A 16,000-nucleotide genomic window follows, 5' to 3' on the forward strand; every position below is an offset into this window, starting at 1 on the left:
CCACATACAAACTAAATAATGTAGATCTTAATATTACGGGTTGCAAAAAGGATTTAGGAGTTCTGGTTAGTAGTAACCTAAAACCAAGACAACAATGCATTAGTGTTCGCAATAAAGCTAGCAGAATCCTTGGCTTCACAGCAAGAAGTATAAATAATAGAAGTCCTCAGGTTGTTCTTCAACTCTATATATCTTTGATTAGGCCTCATTTAGATTATGCTGCACAGTTTTGGTCACCGTATTACAGAATGGATATAAATGCACTGGAAAACGTACAAAGGAGGATAACAAAGCTGATGGTGGCCCGGTGGCCTGGTGGCTAAAGCTCCCGCTTCACATACGGAGGGCCCGGGTTCGATTCCCGGCGGGTGGAAACATTCGACACGTTTCCTTACACCTGTTGTCCTGTTCACCTAGCAGCAAATAGGTACCTGGGTGTTAGTCGACTGGTGTGGGTCGCATCCTGGGGGACAAGATTAAGGACCCCAATGGAAATAAGTTAGACAGTCCTCGATGACGCACTGACTTTCTTGGGTTATCCTGGGTGGCTAACCCTCCGGGGTTAAAAATCCGAACGAAATCTTATCTCTCTTATCTGATCCCATGTATCAGAATTAGGGGGATATGATTGAGGTGTATAAATGGAAAACAGGAATTAATAAAGAGGATGTAAATAGCGTGGTAAAAATATCTAACATAGACAAGACTCACAGCAATGGCTTTAAATTGGAAAAACTCAGATTCAGGAAGGATTTTTTTTTTATTTTATTTAAAAAACACAATACACATTATACATGTATGCTATACTTAGGTTACATAAACAAAGAAACGTGATCCATTAAATAATAAAAACAAACAACTTCACATTCCTTATCCCAGCACTAAACTTATACATAAGAAAAACACGTTCAACTGTAAATGCTTGATTCCCCCTCCAAAATGCCCAACCAGCACACACAACATACATGTAACTAAAAAAAGCCCACACCTGAACATACAGGTGGGTTTATTATATCCATAAACTACAGCCAGTATCTTATAACACAAAAGGCAATATAATCCAAAGAATGTCACACTTATTTACATTGTATATGAAACTTTATATACAAAGACATTCTCATATAATCCAGTTCATTGCACACTCATTAGTATTGTATATTAAACTTTATATACAAAGACATAATACTAAACAACTCAAAAATTACAATATAATAAAGGTGACAAAATAGCAATTTCCACATCTTACCACAGAGAAACTAAACACACTATTAAAATAAAGATTACACACTCATGTTACATAGCACATTATTATCAGTACATTTGGTACAAGACGTAATTATCACGCCCGCATGTCCTTTGTATTTAAACAACCACCAGGGCTAATAATACATTAGACATATCCTAAATGTAGCATATCCATTACAAACAACAGTAAGCCAGTTCACAATACTGCCTGTGTAGGACCGTATACCTTTTCTTTTAACAAACTTCTTTCTCAAAATGCCATCCTTCCACTCCCAACCAAACCGGCCAACTCACACCCGAACACATGCACGCAATTAAATCTCAGTGCCATGATCATACAAAATAGGAACAACTTTTTTCCATACAAACCACCACAAACTTACTTAAACACACCCATCACAACTACTCTGCCCATTCCAACCACATCAAAGAACACCTCGTACGTTCCCAAGTTCTGAGATGAGCCCGTTGCAACCCCTGAATTCCAAAGCACCCCCCCCCCCTTCATTTTTCACAGCGCCAACAAACCTCTGACATTCATGCTACGATAGCATTCAAGAAAAGTCCTTTCCTATCTACTTCCGTAGACCACAGTAGACCACGGCATCCTACTCCACAAACTTGACCACTATGGTATGAGAGGCCACGCGTATCAGTATGTCACCATTAAAGACACAACCTCATCAATACGGCCACTTGATACTGGAGTTCCGCAGGGAAGTGTCCTTGGACCCCTGCTCTTCCTCATTTACATCAATGATCTTCCAAACATATCCCAACACCTGAAACCCATTCTCTTTGCCGACGACACGACTTATGTCATCTCCCACCCTAATCTTGCAACCCTCAACACCATTGTTAACGAGGAGCTGCTCAAAATATCGACTTGGATGACAGCCAATAAACTTACACTTAACACTGGCAAAACCTACTATATTATGTTTGGTAGCAGAACAGGTGTTGCGCAACTTAACATTAAGATCGACAACACTCTAATTGCCAGACATAATGAGGGCAAATTCCTTGGCCTATACCTCGACAACAACCTAAATTTCAGCACCCATATCCAACACATAACAAAAAACGTATCCAAAATGGTGGGGATCCTCTCCACGATACGATACTACGTACCGCAAACTGCCCTTCTTACACTATACCATTCACTTATATATCCATACCTCACCTATGCTATCTGTGCTTGGGGTTCAACTGCAGCAACACACCTAAAGCCAGTAATAACCCAACAAAAAGCCACAGTAAGAATAATCACTAAATCCCATCCCTGGCAACACCCCCCCCCCACACTTCATAAATCTAAACTTACTCCCTGTTCAGAACATCCACACTTACTACTGTGCAATCTATATGTACAGGACCTTAAATTCCAATACAATCTATATGTACAGGACCTTAAATTCCAATATTAACCTTGACCTAAAACGCTTTCTTGATAGTTGTGACAGGATCCACAGGCATAACACCAGACACAAACATTTCTATGACATTCCCTGTGTTTGACTAAACCTTCACAAAAATTCAATGTATTTCAAAGGACCTAAAATCTGGAACACCCTACCTGAAAACTCTAGAACTGCAGACACATTCATCACTTTCAAAACTACAGTTAGAAAACATCTTATCTCCCTGATCCACCCCAACAACTAACTACATGATAATCACCTGGTGGTTCACAATTACACTCACTCGCCCACTGACTATAAACCCAGAAATACTAATCTTAATCTTAAAATAATAAATCCTAACTAGTCATAAGTTTGCCTATGATACTCCAATATAGACACTTTGTATTGTGCCAAAACAAAAGCATTCACATTGCCAAACTCACAAATTATGATGTAGTCACTTAGCCTTAATACCATAATCTGTAAGGATTTAATGTTAAGAATTAATCTAAGTCTGCTCGAAATGCCTAGCCATGCTAGGTGTCCTAGTGGCTCCCTCTGTAACTAGTATTTTATAACATGTAAACCACACAATACCCAAAACCTGTAAATCCCACATTGTAACCCTTATAGAGAATAAATTTGAATTGAATTGAATTGAATATTATGACTAAGCGTTCTGTACATTGTCACCGCCAAGACCTTCTTTCGCACCACCCAGTCCCCATTACCTCTCATGGCCCATGATACGAAAACCAAATCCGATATTATGTACACCAATGCATGCTGCGCAGACTCTTCCACACCTCCCACATCTAAGCTTAATGCCCTTAATACTGAGGTGCCTCCCCCCCACCCTCCTCAAAACCCCACCCAACCACTCCCTTACACACTCCAAATTTTTGCAAAAATGTACATGAAAAGCTGTCTCCCTATCCCCACACACCCAACACATCCTTCACCATCAAACCTCGCTCCCTAAGCACCACACCAGACAGCAGTATGCCGTGAAGGAAACGAAACATTACCTCCCTCACTCGTGGTCTGATGCGCACCAACTGCAACCTCGCCCAAATGTCCCCCATGCATACATTGGGTATATGCCCTCAGCTTCTGCAATCACCCTCACCCCTACATCACGCTCCAGAACACCCATCCGCATCCTAGACGGATCCCTAGCATACAATAATGCTCTCAGCACATCCTCACACTCTCTCATCTCTGATCCTACCCACCACCTTCGTGCCTCCTCATGTAATGTTTGCACACCCTTCCCCACACGACCTATCACTCGGAGAAACCCCCTCTTCAAATATATACACTTAACCCTTAATCTTATATCTATTAAACCCAATCCACCTTTATCGACCAGTAGCATAACAACACTCCTACCCAACCAGTCACACCTGGAACCCCATATATAACGAAAAACCTTCTTTAGCATTCTTGTAATGTCCGGTCCTCCCAACGGATATACAGCAGCCACATGCCAAACCATACTATATAACAAAACATTCACCACAATTGCACATTGATGTATCTTCAAATGCATTGGTCGCAAAACATTTAACCTACCCACCACCCTATCCACTGCCATCCCAGAATTAACCATCCGTGCCTCCCCGGCATTCCCCATATAAACTATCCCACACACCTTTAGTCTATCCACCACACACCAACGCACAGCTTTTTCCCAACTTGCCCTCCATACCCAGTTCCCTAAGACTAATAGTTTCGACTTCTCCACATTCACTCTTAAACCTGTAACCCCTTCAGAGCCACCAATCACATCCTCCACCCCATGTAAACTTTCCTCCCTTCTCACTAGAATCATTGTATCATCCACATACCCTATTATTCCCATCCCTCCATTCTCCACACCACGATCCACCCCAAAACATCTCCCCACTGCCCTATAAAAAGGGTCCTGTATACAAGCAAACAACAGTTGAGATACGGGGCAACCCTGCCTTATGCCCCTACCCACTGAAACCCACTCTCCCAGTTTCCCATTCACCTGCACACGTACACCCACCCCATTGTACAAAGTCTCAACCCAATGCACCATCTCTTCCCCAAAACCCTGCCTTCGTAAGATATTCTGCAGCGCCTCAAGTTCCACACAATCATACACTGCCTGCCAATCCAATGCTAAGACACCTTCCCCCCTCTTATTCTCCCCCTCCATATTTTCCACAAAATCTTTTATTATTCCATGCCCCTCATACATCGTCCTCCCAGGCACCCCATACTGACCTCTCGCAACCACTCTATCACGCACTTCAGCCTATTCCCTAAGATTTTCGCGAATATCTTATAATCAGCACATAGCAACGACAACGCCCTATAGTTCTGCACTGTAGTAGGCCTTCCCCTTTTGGAATCAACACTACTACTGCCGTACTCTGCAACTCACCCATCCTCCCCTCACTTTTCATCATATTCATCAGTTTCACTAAAAAATCTTCAAAACACTCCAGTGCCTCACATAGAATTCACAGGGTAACCAGTCTATACCTGGTGCTTTACCTGGAGTTTACCTGGAGAGAGTTCCGGGGTTCAACGCCCCCGCGGCCCGGTCTGTGACCAGGCCTCCTGGTGGGTCAGAGCCTGATCAACCAGGCTGTTACTGTTGGCTGCACACAAACCAACGTACGAGCCACAGCCCTGCTGGTCAGGTACCGACTTTAGGTGCTTCTCCAGTGCCAGCTTGAAGACTGCCAGGGGTCTGTTGGTAATCCCCCTTATGTATGCTGGGAGGCAGTTGAACAGTCTCGAGCCCCTGACACTTATTACATGGTCTCTTAACGTGCTAGTGACACCCCTGCTTTTCATTGGGGGGATGTTGCATCTTCTGCCAAGTCTTTTGCTTTCGTAGTGAGTGATTTTCGTGTGCAAGTTCGGTACTAGTCCCTCTAGGATTTTCCAGGTGTATATAATCATGTATCTCTCCCGCCTGCGTTCCAGAAAATACAGGTTCAGGAAAATCAAGCGCTCCCAGTAACTGAGGTGTTTTATCTCTGTTATGCGCGCCGTGTAGGTTCTCTGTACATTTTCTAGGTAAGCAATTTCACCTGCCTTGAAAGGTGCTGTTAGTGTGCAGCAATATTCCAGCCTAGATAGAACAAGTGACCTGAAGAGTGTCATCATGGGCTTGGCCTCCCTAGTTTTGAAGGTTCTCATTATCCATCCTGTCATTTTTCTAGCAGATGCGATTGATACAATGTTATGGTCCTTGAAGGTGAGATCCTCCAACATGATCACTCCCAGGTCTTTGATGTTGGTGTTTTGCTCTATTTTGTGGCCAGAATTTGTTTTGTACTCTGATGAAGATTTAATTTCCTCGTGTTTACCATATCTGAGTAATTGAAATTTCTCATCGTTGAACTGAAAGATTTGGTTGATGTCCACCTGGAGCCTTGCAGTGTCTGCAATGGAAGATACTGTCATGCAGATTCGGGTGTCATCTGCAAAGGAAGACACGGTGCTGTGGCTGACATCCTTGTCTATGTCGGATATGAGGATGAGGAACAAGATGGGAGCGAGAACTGTGCCTTGCGGAACAGAGCTTTTCACCGTAGCTGCCTCGGACTTTACTCTGTTGACGACTACTCTGTGTGTTCTGTTAGTGAGGAAATTATAGATCCATCGACCGACTTTTCCTGTTATTCCTTTAGCACGCATTTTGTGTGCTATTACGCCATGGTCACACTTGTCGAAGGCTTTTGCAAAGTCTGTATATATTACATCTGCATTCTTTTTGTCTTCTAGTGCATCTAGGACCTTGTTGTAGTGATCCACTAGTTGAGACAGACAGGAGCGACCTGTTCTAAACCCATGTTGCCCTGGGTTGTGTAACTGATGGGTTTCTAGATGGGTGGTGATCTTGCTTCTTAGGACCCTTTCAAAGATTTTTATGATATGGGATGTTAGTGCTGTCGGTCTGTAGTTCTTTGCTGTTGCTTTACTGCCCCCTTTGTGGAGTGGGGCTATGTCTGTTGTTTTTAGTAACTGTGGGACGACCCCCATGTCCATGCTCCCTCTCCATAGGATGGAAAAGGCTCGTGATAGGGGCTTCTTGCAGTTCTTGATGAACACGGAGTTCCATGAGTCTGGCCCTGGGGCAGAGTGCATGGGCATGTCATTTATCGCCTGTTCGAAGTCATTTGGCGTCAGGATAACATCGGATAGGCTTGTGTTAACCAAATTCTGTGGCTCTCTCATAAAAAATTCATTTTGATCTTCCACTCTCAGTCTGGTTAGCGGCCATCTCGCCATATCCTCAAAGCTCTCCATACCTCCCCCTTTTCAATATCCCCACCCAACACCGTTCGATCACTGCCACTCAGCGCACAAGATACGTTCACTCCCAATCTCTCTAAATCTTCACTGTTCACTCCTACACTCAGCAAATATCTTCCAAACCACCTATCCACAAAACCACTCATTCCCTCTGTAGTTCTCAACACCTGAGTCCTCTTGTACCCACCTAAGTTCTCATGTGCTACCAACGTATCAATCTCCATTGCCAACTTGAGCCTCCGCTGGCCCCTTAACACACAGTCTGTCACCTCACATCGCCTCCTCCAACCCACCCTGCACCCTTGCCTCATCAAATCGGTCATTGTGCATGTCTCTTATCTGCCCCTTTCATGCTTCAGTTTCCTCCATGGGATACACACCTACCACAGCACCCCTCTCATAACAACCCTGCAATCACCCTTCTAAATACTGTTAAAACCCATATGTCATCCAAGCCTCGTTCTTTCCCCTTCGCACATAATATTGCCTTATCCTCCTCTTTGCAACCCCATCCCACCACCCCAATAAATCGTCTGCACCCCTACCCTCACCCCATAAGTCCTCCCACAAACTTTCAAACCCCCCATCCACCCCCTCCCCAAGAAGCCATACATTCAACTTCTAGTACCCCGAATATCTCTTAGGCAAACCGTCCCAACTCAAATCCGCATAACCCGCCCTATGATCCAAATAAACGACATTTACCATCTGCACCCTTATCACCCTCACACCCCTTGTCACATACAACCTATCTAGCCATGCAGCATAGCCCCTTCTATGAAGTGTGTGCTCAGCCTCGCAATCCCCACCACCAACTATATCCCCCAATCCCACACCTCGCAAAAGATCCCCTAAACCTGCCAAAAAACACCCTGCCCCCCTCGGTTCCACATCCTTCCTATGCATCACACAGTTCCAATCACCACCAACTATTGCCACTGATGGCAAGGACCTCAAATAATATACCAATACATCATTCACAAATTCATTCTTAACCCTCACATCATCCTCAGTTGGTGCATACACACAAACTACTGCCATTCTCTCACCTCTCCACCACCCATCTATCCATAGCACACAATCCCCCTCCTTTGCTCCTAAGAACAACAAATGGGCTTGTCTCTCGGATCAGGATTCCCACCCCTCCCTTCAATCGCTCCGAATACATCACAAACACTCTGTACCCATCCACCTCCAATTCTCGTCCTAGCTTGAAATTATGTTCCTGTACTAAAACAATGTCTATAGCATAATGCCTTAAAAATCCCTGTACCCACAGATGCTTCTCACTCACACACAATCCATTAATATTCACTGTCATACACCGGAAACCTACTTATGTAATTTCACCCGCTGCCCCATTTCACCTTTCACTGACACACTGGACAGTGTCTACTTCTGCCACCTCTCTCTTCACTGACCACTTTAGGCCTCCCCCGATCCAACACCAGACCAGGCATACCTTTGGGGCTCCCACACACCACATCTACCCACAGCTTTTTTCCCGGCCTCTGTGCCGGGGTCAAAACATCATCCGAGTCGGATTGTGTTGCCGCCCTCTTATGGTTGACACTCTCCGCATCCATCTCCAACTCAGTGGATGCCTCCCAGTGAATCTCAGCATTCACCTCAATCACTTTCACCTCTCCTGGCGAATCATCTTCCATATTCGCCCATCTTCCAAGTTGCTCGTCCTCACTCTGCACAGGACTCCTCACCAACCTCACGTCGTCGGCATAACCCTTCTTCTCAAAGGACTTTTCCTTCACTTTCCCCAGAAAGTCTGCCTCCACCCACACTTCGCCACTCTGCACAGTCTCCCCGGTCTCCAAGGCAGAGGCCTCAGATCCCGCTAACTGTGGCAGTGACAGGCTGATACCCACTAGTGGCAGCTCATGCTCCACTTCCTCACTCCAGGAAGTGCCACTTCCATGTACAGATGACTCATCAGCATGACCCACCTCCGGTTCTGACTCTCCGTCTCACTACCTGGTGCCTGTCTCCGCTGCCATCTCCCACACTGGGCCACCATATGGTCGTATGCACCGCATAACCTACAAGTCTTCCGCTGCCCAGCATAGTACACCATTACCTGCATCCTAAATGCGTCCAGTATGACGCAAGACGAAATGGAATGCCTCAACGTCATCTTGAGCGTGAACGTACCTTCCAGCAAACCGGCGTACGCCCCATCCGCCCATTTACCAGCCATCGCCAGGTGTACAGTTCCATATTGTTCAAATACATTCCTCAGGTCAGTCTCGTCCACCTCAAATGGCACATTTCGGACTTTCACCTAGTTATGGTGCCGAGACACATGCGAACACGTATATCACCAAGTTAACATCCACACTCCCATCCTGGTACTTGTCGACCAGCCGTTCATACACTTCAGCTGATGAATGAATATCTCAACTTGACGAAAATACGATAGGCACCGTTGAGCGCCACACCATGCAGGTCTTGATCCACAACACCATAGGTGTCAAGGATAATTTGCTGTAAAAGCACTTGCGCAGACTGAGGCGTTATTGGACCACGCACCAATTCAATGCACACTGTGCACGCGCCTCCTCACAGACTGCGCCATGTGAAAATATGAGTCTCCTCCAATGGCCAGCAGAGGGCAGGAGTCACACATCTGCGCTCTGCTCAGATCAAGCGGCAAATGTCAGGACTGGTTTGGTAATAGTTGTGGAAGAGTGGAACAAACTCCCGAGTACCGTCATAGAAGCTAAGACGTTGTGCAGTTTCAAAAATAGGTTGGATACATACATGAGTGAGTGTGTGTGGGAGTGAGACCTAACTAGCTTGTTATTAGGTCGGATACTGTGCTCCTCCTTTAAGTGACGTGTCTGAGCTTAAGGTCACTAGGTCAGTGAGCTTAAGCCGGTAGGAGAAATGGGCCTGCCTTGCATAGGCAAGCAGACTTGTTGCAGTGTTCCTTCTTTCTTATGGTCTTATAATCACCACCACACCTCAACAATCACCACATCACCTCAATCACCACATTTACACCTCAATCACCGCCTACACCTCATCACAATTACCAGCACCTCACCTACTCCACAACAACCACTACCACATCTGAGGGTGTCAAGAGGTACACACCATCTGAGGGTGTCAAGAGGTACACACCATCTGAGGGTGTCAAGACACACCATCTGAGGGTATCAAGAAGTACACACCATCTGAGAGTGTCAAGAAGTACACACCATCTGAGGGTCAACAAGTACACACCATCTGAGGGTGTCAAGAAGTACACACCATCTGAGGGTGTCAAGAAGTAGGGATGTTAGGAAGTATTTCTTCAGCCACAGAATAGTCAGGAAGTGGAATAGTTTGGGAAGCGATGTAGTGGAGGCAGGATCCATACATAGCTTTAAGCAGAGGTATGATAAAGCTCACGGTTCAGGGAGAGTGACCTAGTAGCGAGCAGTGAAGAGGTGGGGCCAGGAGCTTGGACTCGACCCCTGCAATCTCAACTAGGTGAGTACAACTAGGTGAGTACACCATCTGAGGGTGTCAAGAAGTATACACCGTATGAGGGTGTCAAGAAGTACACACCATCTGAGGGTCAAGACGTACACACCATCTGAGGGTGTCAAGAAGTACACACCATCTGAGGGTGTGAAGACATATACACCATCTGAGGGTGTCAAGACGTACACACCATCTGAGGGTGTCAAGACGTACACACCATCTGAGGGTGTCAAGACGTACACACCATCTGAGGGTGTGAAGACATACACACCATCTGAGGGTGTCAAGACGTACACAGCATCTGAGGGTGTCAAGACGTACACACCTTCTGAGGGTGTCTAGGGACACTCTCCATTATCCTTTAAATTCCCATATTGCTTTTAGGTCTATTATTCTTATAATTATTATTACTGGAAACCGTCGAGGTGGTCGGGATTCTGCAGAGACTGAACAATGGGAAGTATTCATGTTTCACTCGAGAGTAGCTCAAATTCCTTGGATCAAGAGCCCTTCAACAGATAGTGACAGGGTTGTGCAGGAACACCTTGCCATCTTCATTCCTGAGCCCCTCACAAGTAGCTGAAACTTACTGATGCCAGGGTAACGTCTACCACTGTCAGATGACCCATTCACTAGCACAGTCCCAGTCCGCCTGAGGATAGAAAAAATAATGCTTCGGTAATATTCCAGGAACTGCCCACAGCTACTACTATCACTAAACTCTTAGAAACGTTTCAACAACTCCACAGCTTCCTGATGATGCTCGGCGAACTATCTTCCATCTACTTCGTCGTTGCTCCAGCTTCCTCAGGTCTTGATGCAGCATTTCAGGGAAATACTTAAGTTTTTAATTAATATGGACCTCCTCCCCATCATCTAGCTCGGTCTTTAACAAGTCGTTCTCTACTGGCTCGGTCAAATCACGCACAGCACTGTAGAGGAAGACTCCACCATCTCCTTGGTGACTAGATCGGTAACTGATACCGTTCCTCAGGTAGACTTTGCCCATCCTTTCCTTAGGTGCTGCTTATCAGATTTCATGGCGTGTACCTCTGACACCACCTGCACACTGCTGCACTTAGGAATATCCTGTCATGGCATGATGTGTCATGGGTCTTCACTCGTCATGCCTGCACGATGGATTATCAAAATAACATCAACCGTCAGTACTTGCAGTTCTCTTTTACTAGTATAATCAGGGAAGTGTTAACCCAAATGGATTTTACAGCGCCTGGTGAATAATTGGTAGTTAGGCTTGATACAAAGGAAAGAAATATACTCTTCCTTGAGCCGCAGTCACTAGATGCTGCCAATGTAAATTGATGACTATATAGTAATTGTTTGTTTTGAGACCCACAAACAGTATTGAAAGTTTCATCAGTAAATGACAATTCTGTTGAACTCCAAACTTTATCATATATTATAGACAGTGATAAAGCCTGTTCATAAACCTTTATTAAATTTCATAGACAATAATAAAGCTTGGTGTCCAAGCAAAACGTCATCCATTAATAAACGTTTTGGTACTGCTCGTGTGTGTTTCGATAGTTCTTGTGGGCATTTTGTACCAACTGTAACTAATTGTAGAAAATACTGTATATTTTCCAAAAATACAGTATATATGTAAATTGATGGCTTATATTGTAGGTAATAAAAATTAATTTGTAAATAAATAAAGAACCAGTGATGGGTGAGCGTCGCTGGCGTAGAGACACCATTGTTTTGAATGTGGTAAAGGCACGTTAGTGAAATGTGCATAAATTTTCATCACTCTAGTGGTTATATTGGGCTTAAAACCTCTCAAATAGGAGCCAAAATTGTTGGATTTGCAGTCCTGCATAACGTGAGCATTAAGCAGATGGACAGGACAGCTTCAGAACCCCAGCTAAGTCATGTCTATTTTGTGTTGAAATTCTGGTCAGTATTTTCTTCATAGTTTGGGCAAGGGGTTTTGTATGGCACACCGTAATTTCCAGACTAATTGGTGAGTCTTATTATAAATTCTCCTTCAATGTATATGTATTCACATTTTAAATTTAATATACAGTCCACATATTTATATTAATGTTTTTACCAGAATTCCTGATGTATATTTCATTTGAAATTAATATAGGTCCAGAGTGACTTGTGGAGAGATAGATTATCGTAGGTATCGAAGGGCATTTTTTGCAACCTAAGTGTCCTAAAATTCCTACCTGTCTCTGTAACCTTGATAAAGAATAATCTTTGTTACCATTTACTGGTATGTATCTTATGAGTTACATCCAGGTAAATTTAATTTTCCACACTAATTATTGTGGGCAACTCGAGCTGTCTGCCACTGACGGATCAGTTGTATATTGTTTTATTTATTTATTTATTTAGTAATTTAAGCATACATACAGAGGTACAAAAAATACAGGTAAGAGCAGCATGCCAAAGCCACTTATATGCATAGCATTACGGGCTGGCTTAAAATTAACTTAAGATTAACTAAGCAATGATGAAATCAGTGATAAAACATTATTGTAAACAGATAACTATAAAGCACAAATGAGTATTACAAAGACAGGTCATATGGTTGCATGCATTGCTGTACATTCAGTCGAATGGAGTATTCTGTTAGGTAGTGTATTTAAAAAAATAACAAAGTTAGATTGGGTCCTAGGTTTAACATTTGTGTGATATAATTGTGAGTAACATATAGGATATACAATTTATAAGGTTCAGTTATTCAGTATTTATTTGGTTTTGAGTGAGTAAGTGATCTTTGAGAAGAGACTTGAATTTATAAACAGGTAGTGTTTCTTTTATATTTACAGGTAATGAATTCCAGATTTTAGGGCCTTTTATGTGCATTGAGTTTTTGCATAGCGTGAGATGGACACGAGGAACATCAAAGAGTGATCTGTGCCTTGTGTTATGGTCATGTGTTCTGTTGAGGTTGGCAAGGAGATGTTTGAGGGGAGGGTTAATATCAGAGTTAAGTGTTCTATGTATGTAATAGGTGCAGTAATAAGTATGGATGTTTTGTATGGTGAGTAGGTTTAGTGTATTGAATATTGGTGGAGTGTGCTTCCTGTAGTGAGAATTTGTTATCATTCTAACTGCAGCCTTTTGTTGGGTAATTAGTGGTCTGAGATGGTTAATTGTTGTTGAGCCCCATGCACAAATTCCATAGGTGAGATATGGGTAAATAAGAGAGTGATATAGGGCCAGGAGGGCTGACTGTGGAACATAGTACCGTATCTTCGATAGTATGCCTACAGTCTTGGAAATTTTCTTAGAAATTTGTTGTATATGTGTATGAAATTTGAGTCTATTATCAAGGTGGATTCCTAAGAATTTTCCCTCTGTTAGCTTTGTGATAGGTGATCTGTTTATCGTTATGTTAAGAGGTACATCTGTAGCTCTGTTACCAAACTGAATGAAGTAGGTTTTGTCAATGTTTAGTGTAAGTTTGTTAGTCCTCATCCAGGTAGATATTTTCTGTAATTCGGTGTTTACAGTATTGGCTAGCGTGACTGGGCTCGGGTGAGAGAAGACGTATGTAGTGTCATCTGCAAAAAGTGTGGGTCTGAGTAATTGCGAAGCATTTGGTAGGTCATTTATGTATAGGAGAAAGAGAAGAGGGCCAAGGACACTTCCCTGTGGGACACCAACTGTAATTGGTTGAGCGGAAGAGCTTGCCCCATTTGCATACACATATTGGCTTCTGTTGCTGAAGTATGACTTGAGGTAGTTGAGGGAGTGCCCTCTAATACCATAGTGTGACAATTTTACGTGGAGCAAGTCATGGTCAACTGTATCAAAAGCTTTACGTAAGTCAATGAAGATCCCCAGTGGGACTTATTTTTTCTCTATTGCAGTGTATATATGTTCTAGCATGTGTATAATAGCATCATTAGTATTTTTATTAGGCCTGAATCCAAATTGGCAGGGGTTAAGAATGTTTTGGGAGATGAGGTGGGAGTAGATTCGTTTATGAATTAATTTTTCGAAGATTTTTGAGAGAGGGTGTAAATTGGATATTGGCCTATAGTTATTCAACTCTGTTTGGTCTCCTCCTTTAAGGATCGGGGTGACCCTTGCTATTTTGAGAGCTGTAGGGAAGGTGGAGGATTCAATGGATTTGTTAAAGAGTGTTGTGACACTTTTTTGTATATAAAGGGTGGTAAGGTATTTAAATCTCCTGCCTTGTTTTTTAGTGTGTTGATAATAAGGGAGACTTCGTATGGAATAGTCGGAGCTAGGAACAGTGTGTTCGGGTAGTTGCCAGTGAGGTAGTCATTTGGTGGGGTATCTGAGCTTGGGATTTTATTGGCAAGGTTTTGTCCTATAGTGGAGAAGAAATCATTGAGTCTGTTTGCTGTTTCTGTTGGTGGGAGTTGGGGTTCATCTGATTTTGCTAATTTTATTTCGCTATGTCGTGATATCTTGTTTGTTCCCAGAATTTCTGATAGGGTCTTCCAGGTCTTTTTTATATCACCTCGTAAGTTGGATAATCTGTTCTCATAATACAGTTTTTTTGCCCTTCTTATCAGGCTGGTTAGGATTGACGAGTAACGTTTTGTTTGGTCTCTGGTTATGTGACCCATTCTGTACTGTTTTTCATATCGGTGTTTTGTATTTATGGATTTGAGAATGCTGGGTGTTAGCCAGGGACTGTTCAGTCTCTTAGCTGTCATCTGTTTAGTTTTTTTAGGGCAGTGCTTGTTATAGAGGTATTGGGTCTTTTTTAGAAAATTATTAAAACATTCGTCAATATCTGTATAGATTTCTAGCTCAGTGTGCCAATGTTTGTTACTGCTGTTGTGAAGTTATTAATGGCTGCCTCATTGTGAAGTCTGAAGGTGAGTTTAGTAGTGTCTTGGGGTATTTTACCAAGAGTTATGAGGAAAGTAGGGTAGTGGTCTGTGGTATTATCTGTAATTATGCCTGATTTTAAAGGGGATATGGTGTTGGTCCAGATGTGGTCAAGTAGGGAAACACTAGTCTCCGTAACTCTTGTAGGTTTTGTTACTGTTGGTAGCAACATGCAGTTACTCATTGTGTTTGTGAATTCAGTAACGTGTGGGTCCTGGTCTTGCAGGAGATTTATATTGAAGTCACCTGAGAGTAGTAAGTGATCTTTGTTCATGCGTGCATCAGTTATCATACTTCCTAGGTTTTGACTAAATTGGCTAATGTTTGATTGTGGAACTCTGTAGATGTTTATCACTGTGAGAGGTTTTTGTAGGTATTTGGATTTGAATTTAGCTATTATATATTCCCCATGTTCATCCCTTGTGCAAGTATTAGTGATGTATTCTAGTTGGTCTGAGTAGTATATAGCTGTGCCACCCCCTTGTTGGTCTGGCCTAGAGTTGTGTATGGCTGTGTAACCAGGAATGGCATAGACATCTGTAGTATCAGGCTTTAGCCAGGTTTCAGTTAGTGTAATGATGGACATATTGGCATGCAAGGAATTTAGTAATGCTAGGTCATCGTAATGCTTGCTTAAAGATCTGATATTGTAGTTAAAGATAGTTATGTTGTTGTTGGCTCTGAGAAGTGCCTTTGATTGTTCTGCTGTGTAGTAATTACAG

This window comes from Cherax quadricarinatus, chromosome 22, assembly GCF_038502225.1.
Source record: "Cherax quadricarinatus isolate ZL_2023a chromosome 22, ASM3850222v1, whole genome shotgun sequence".
Classification (NCBI taxonomy): domain Eukaryota; kingdom Metazoa; phylum Arthropoda; class Malacostraca; order Decapoda; family Parastacidae; genus Cherax; species Cherax quadricarinatus.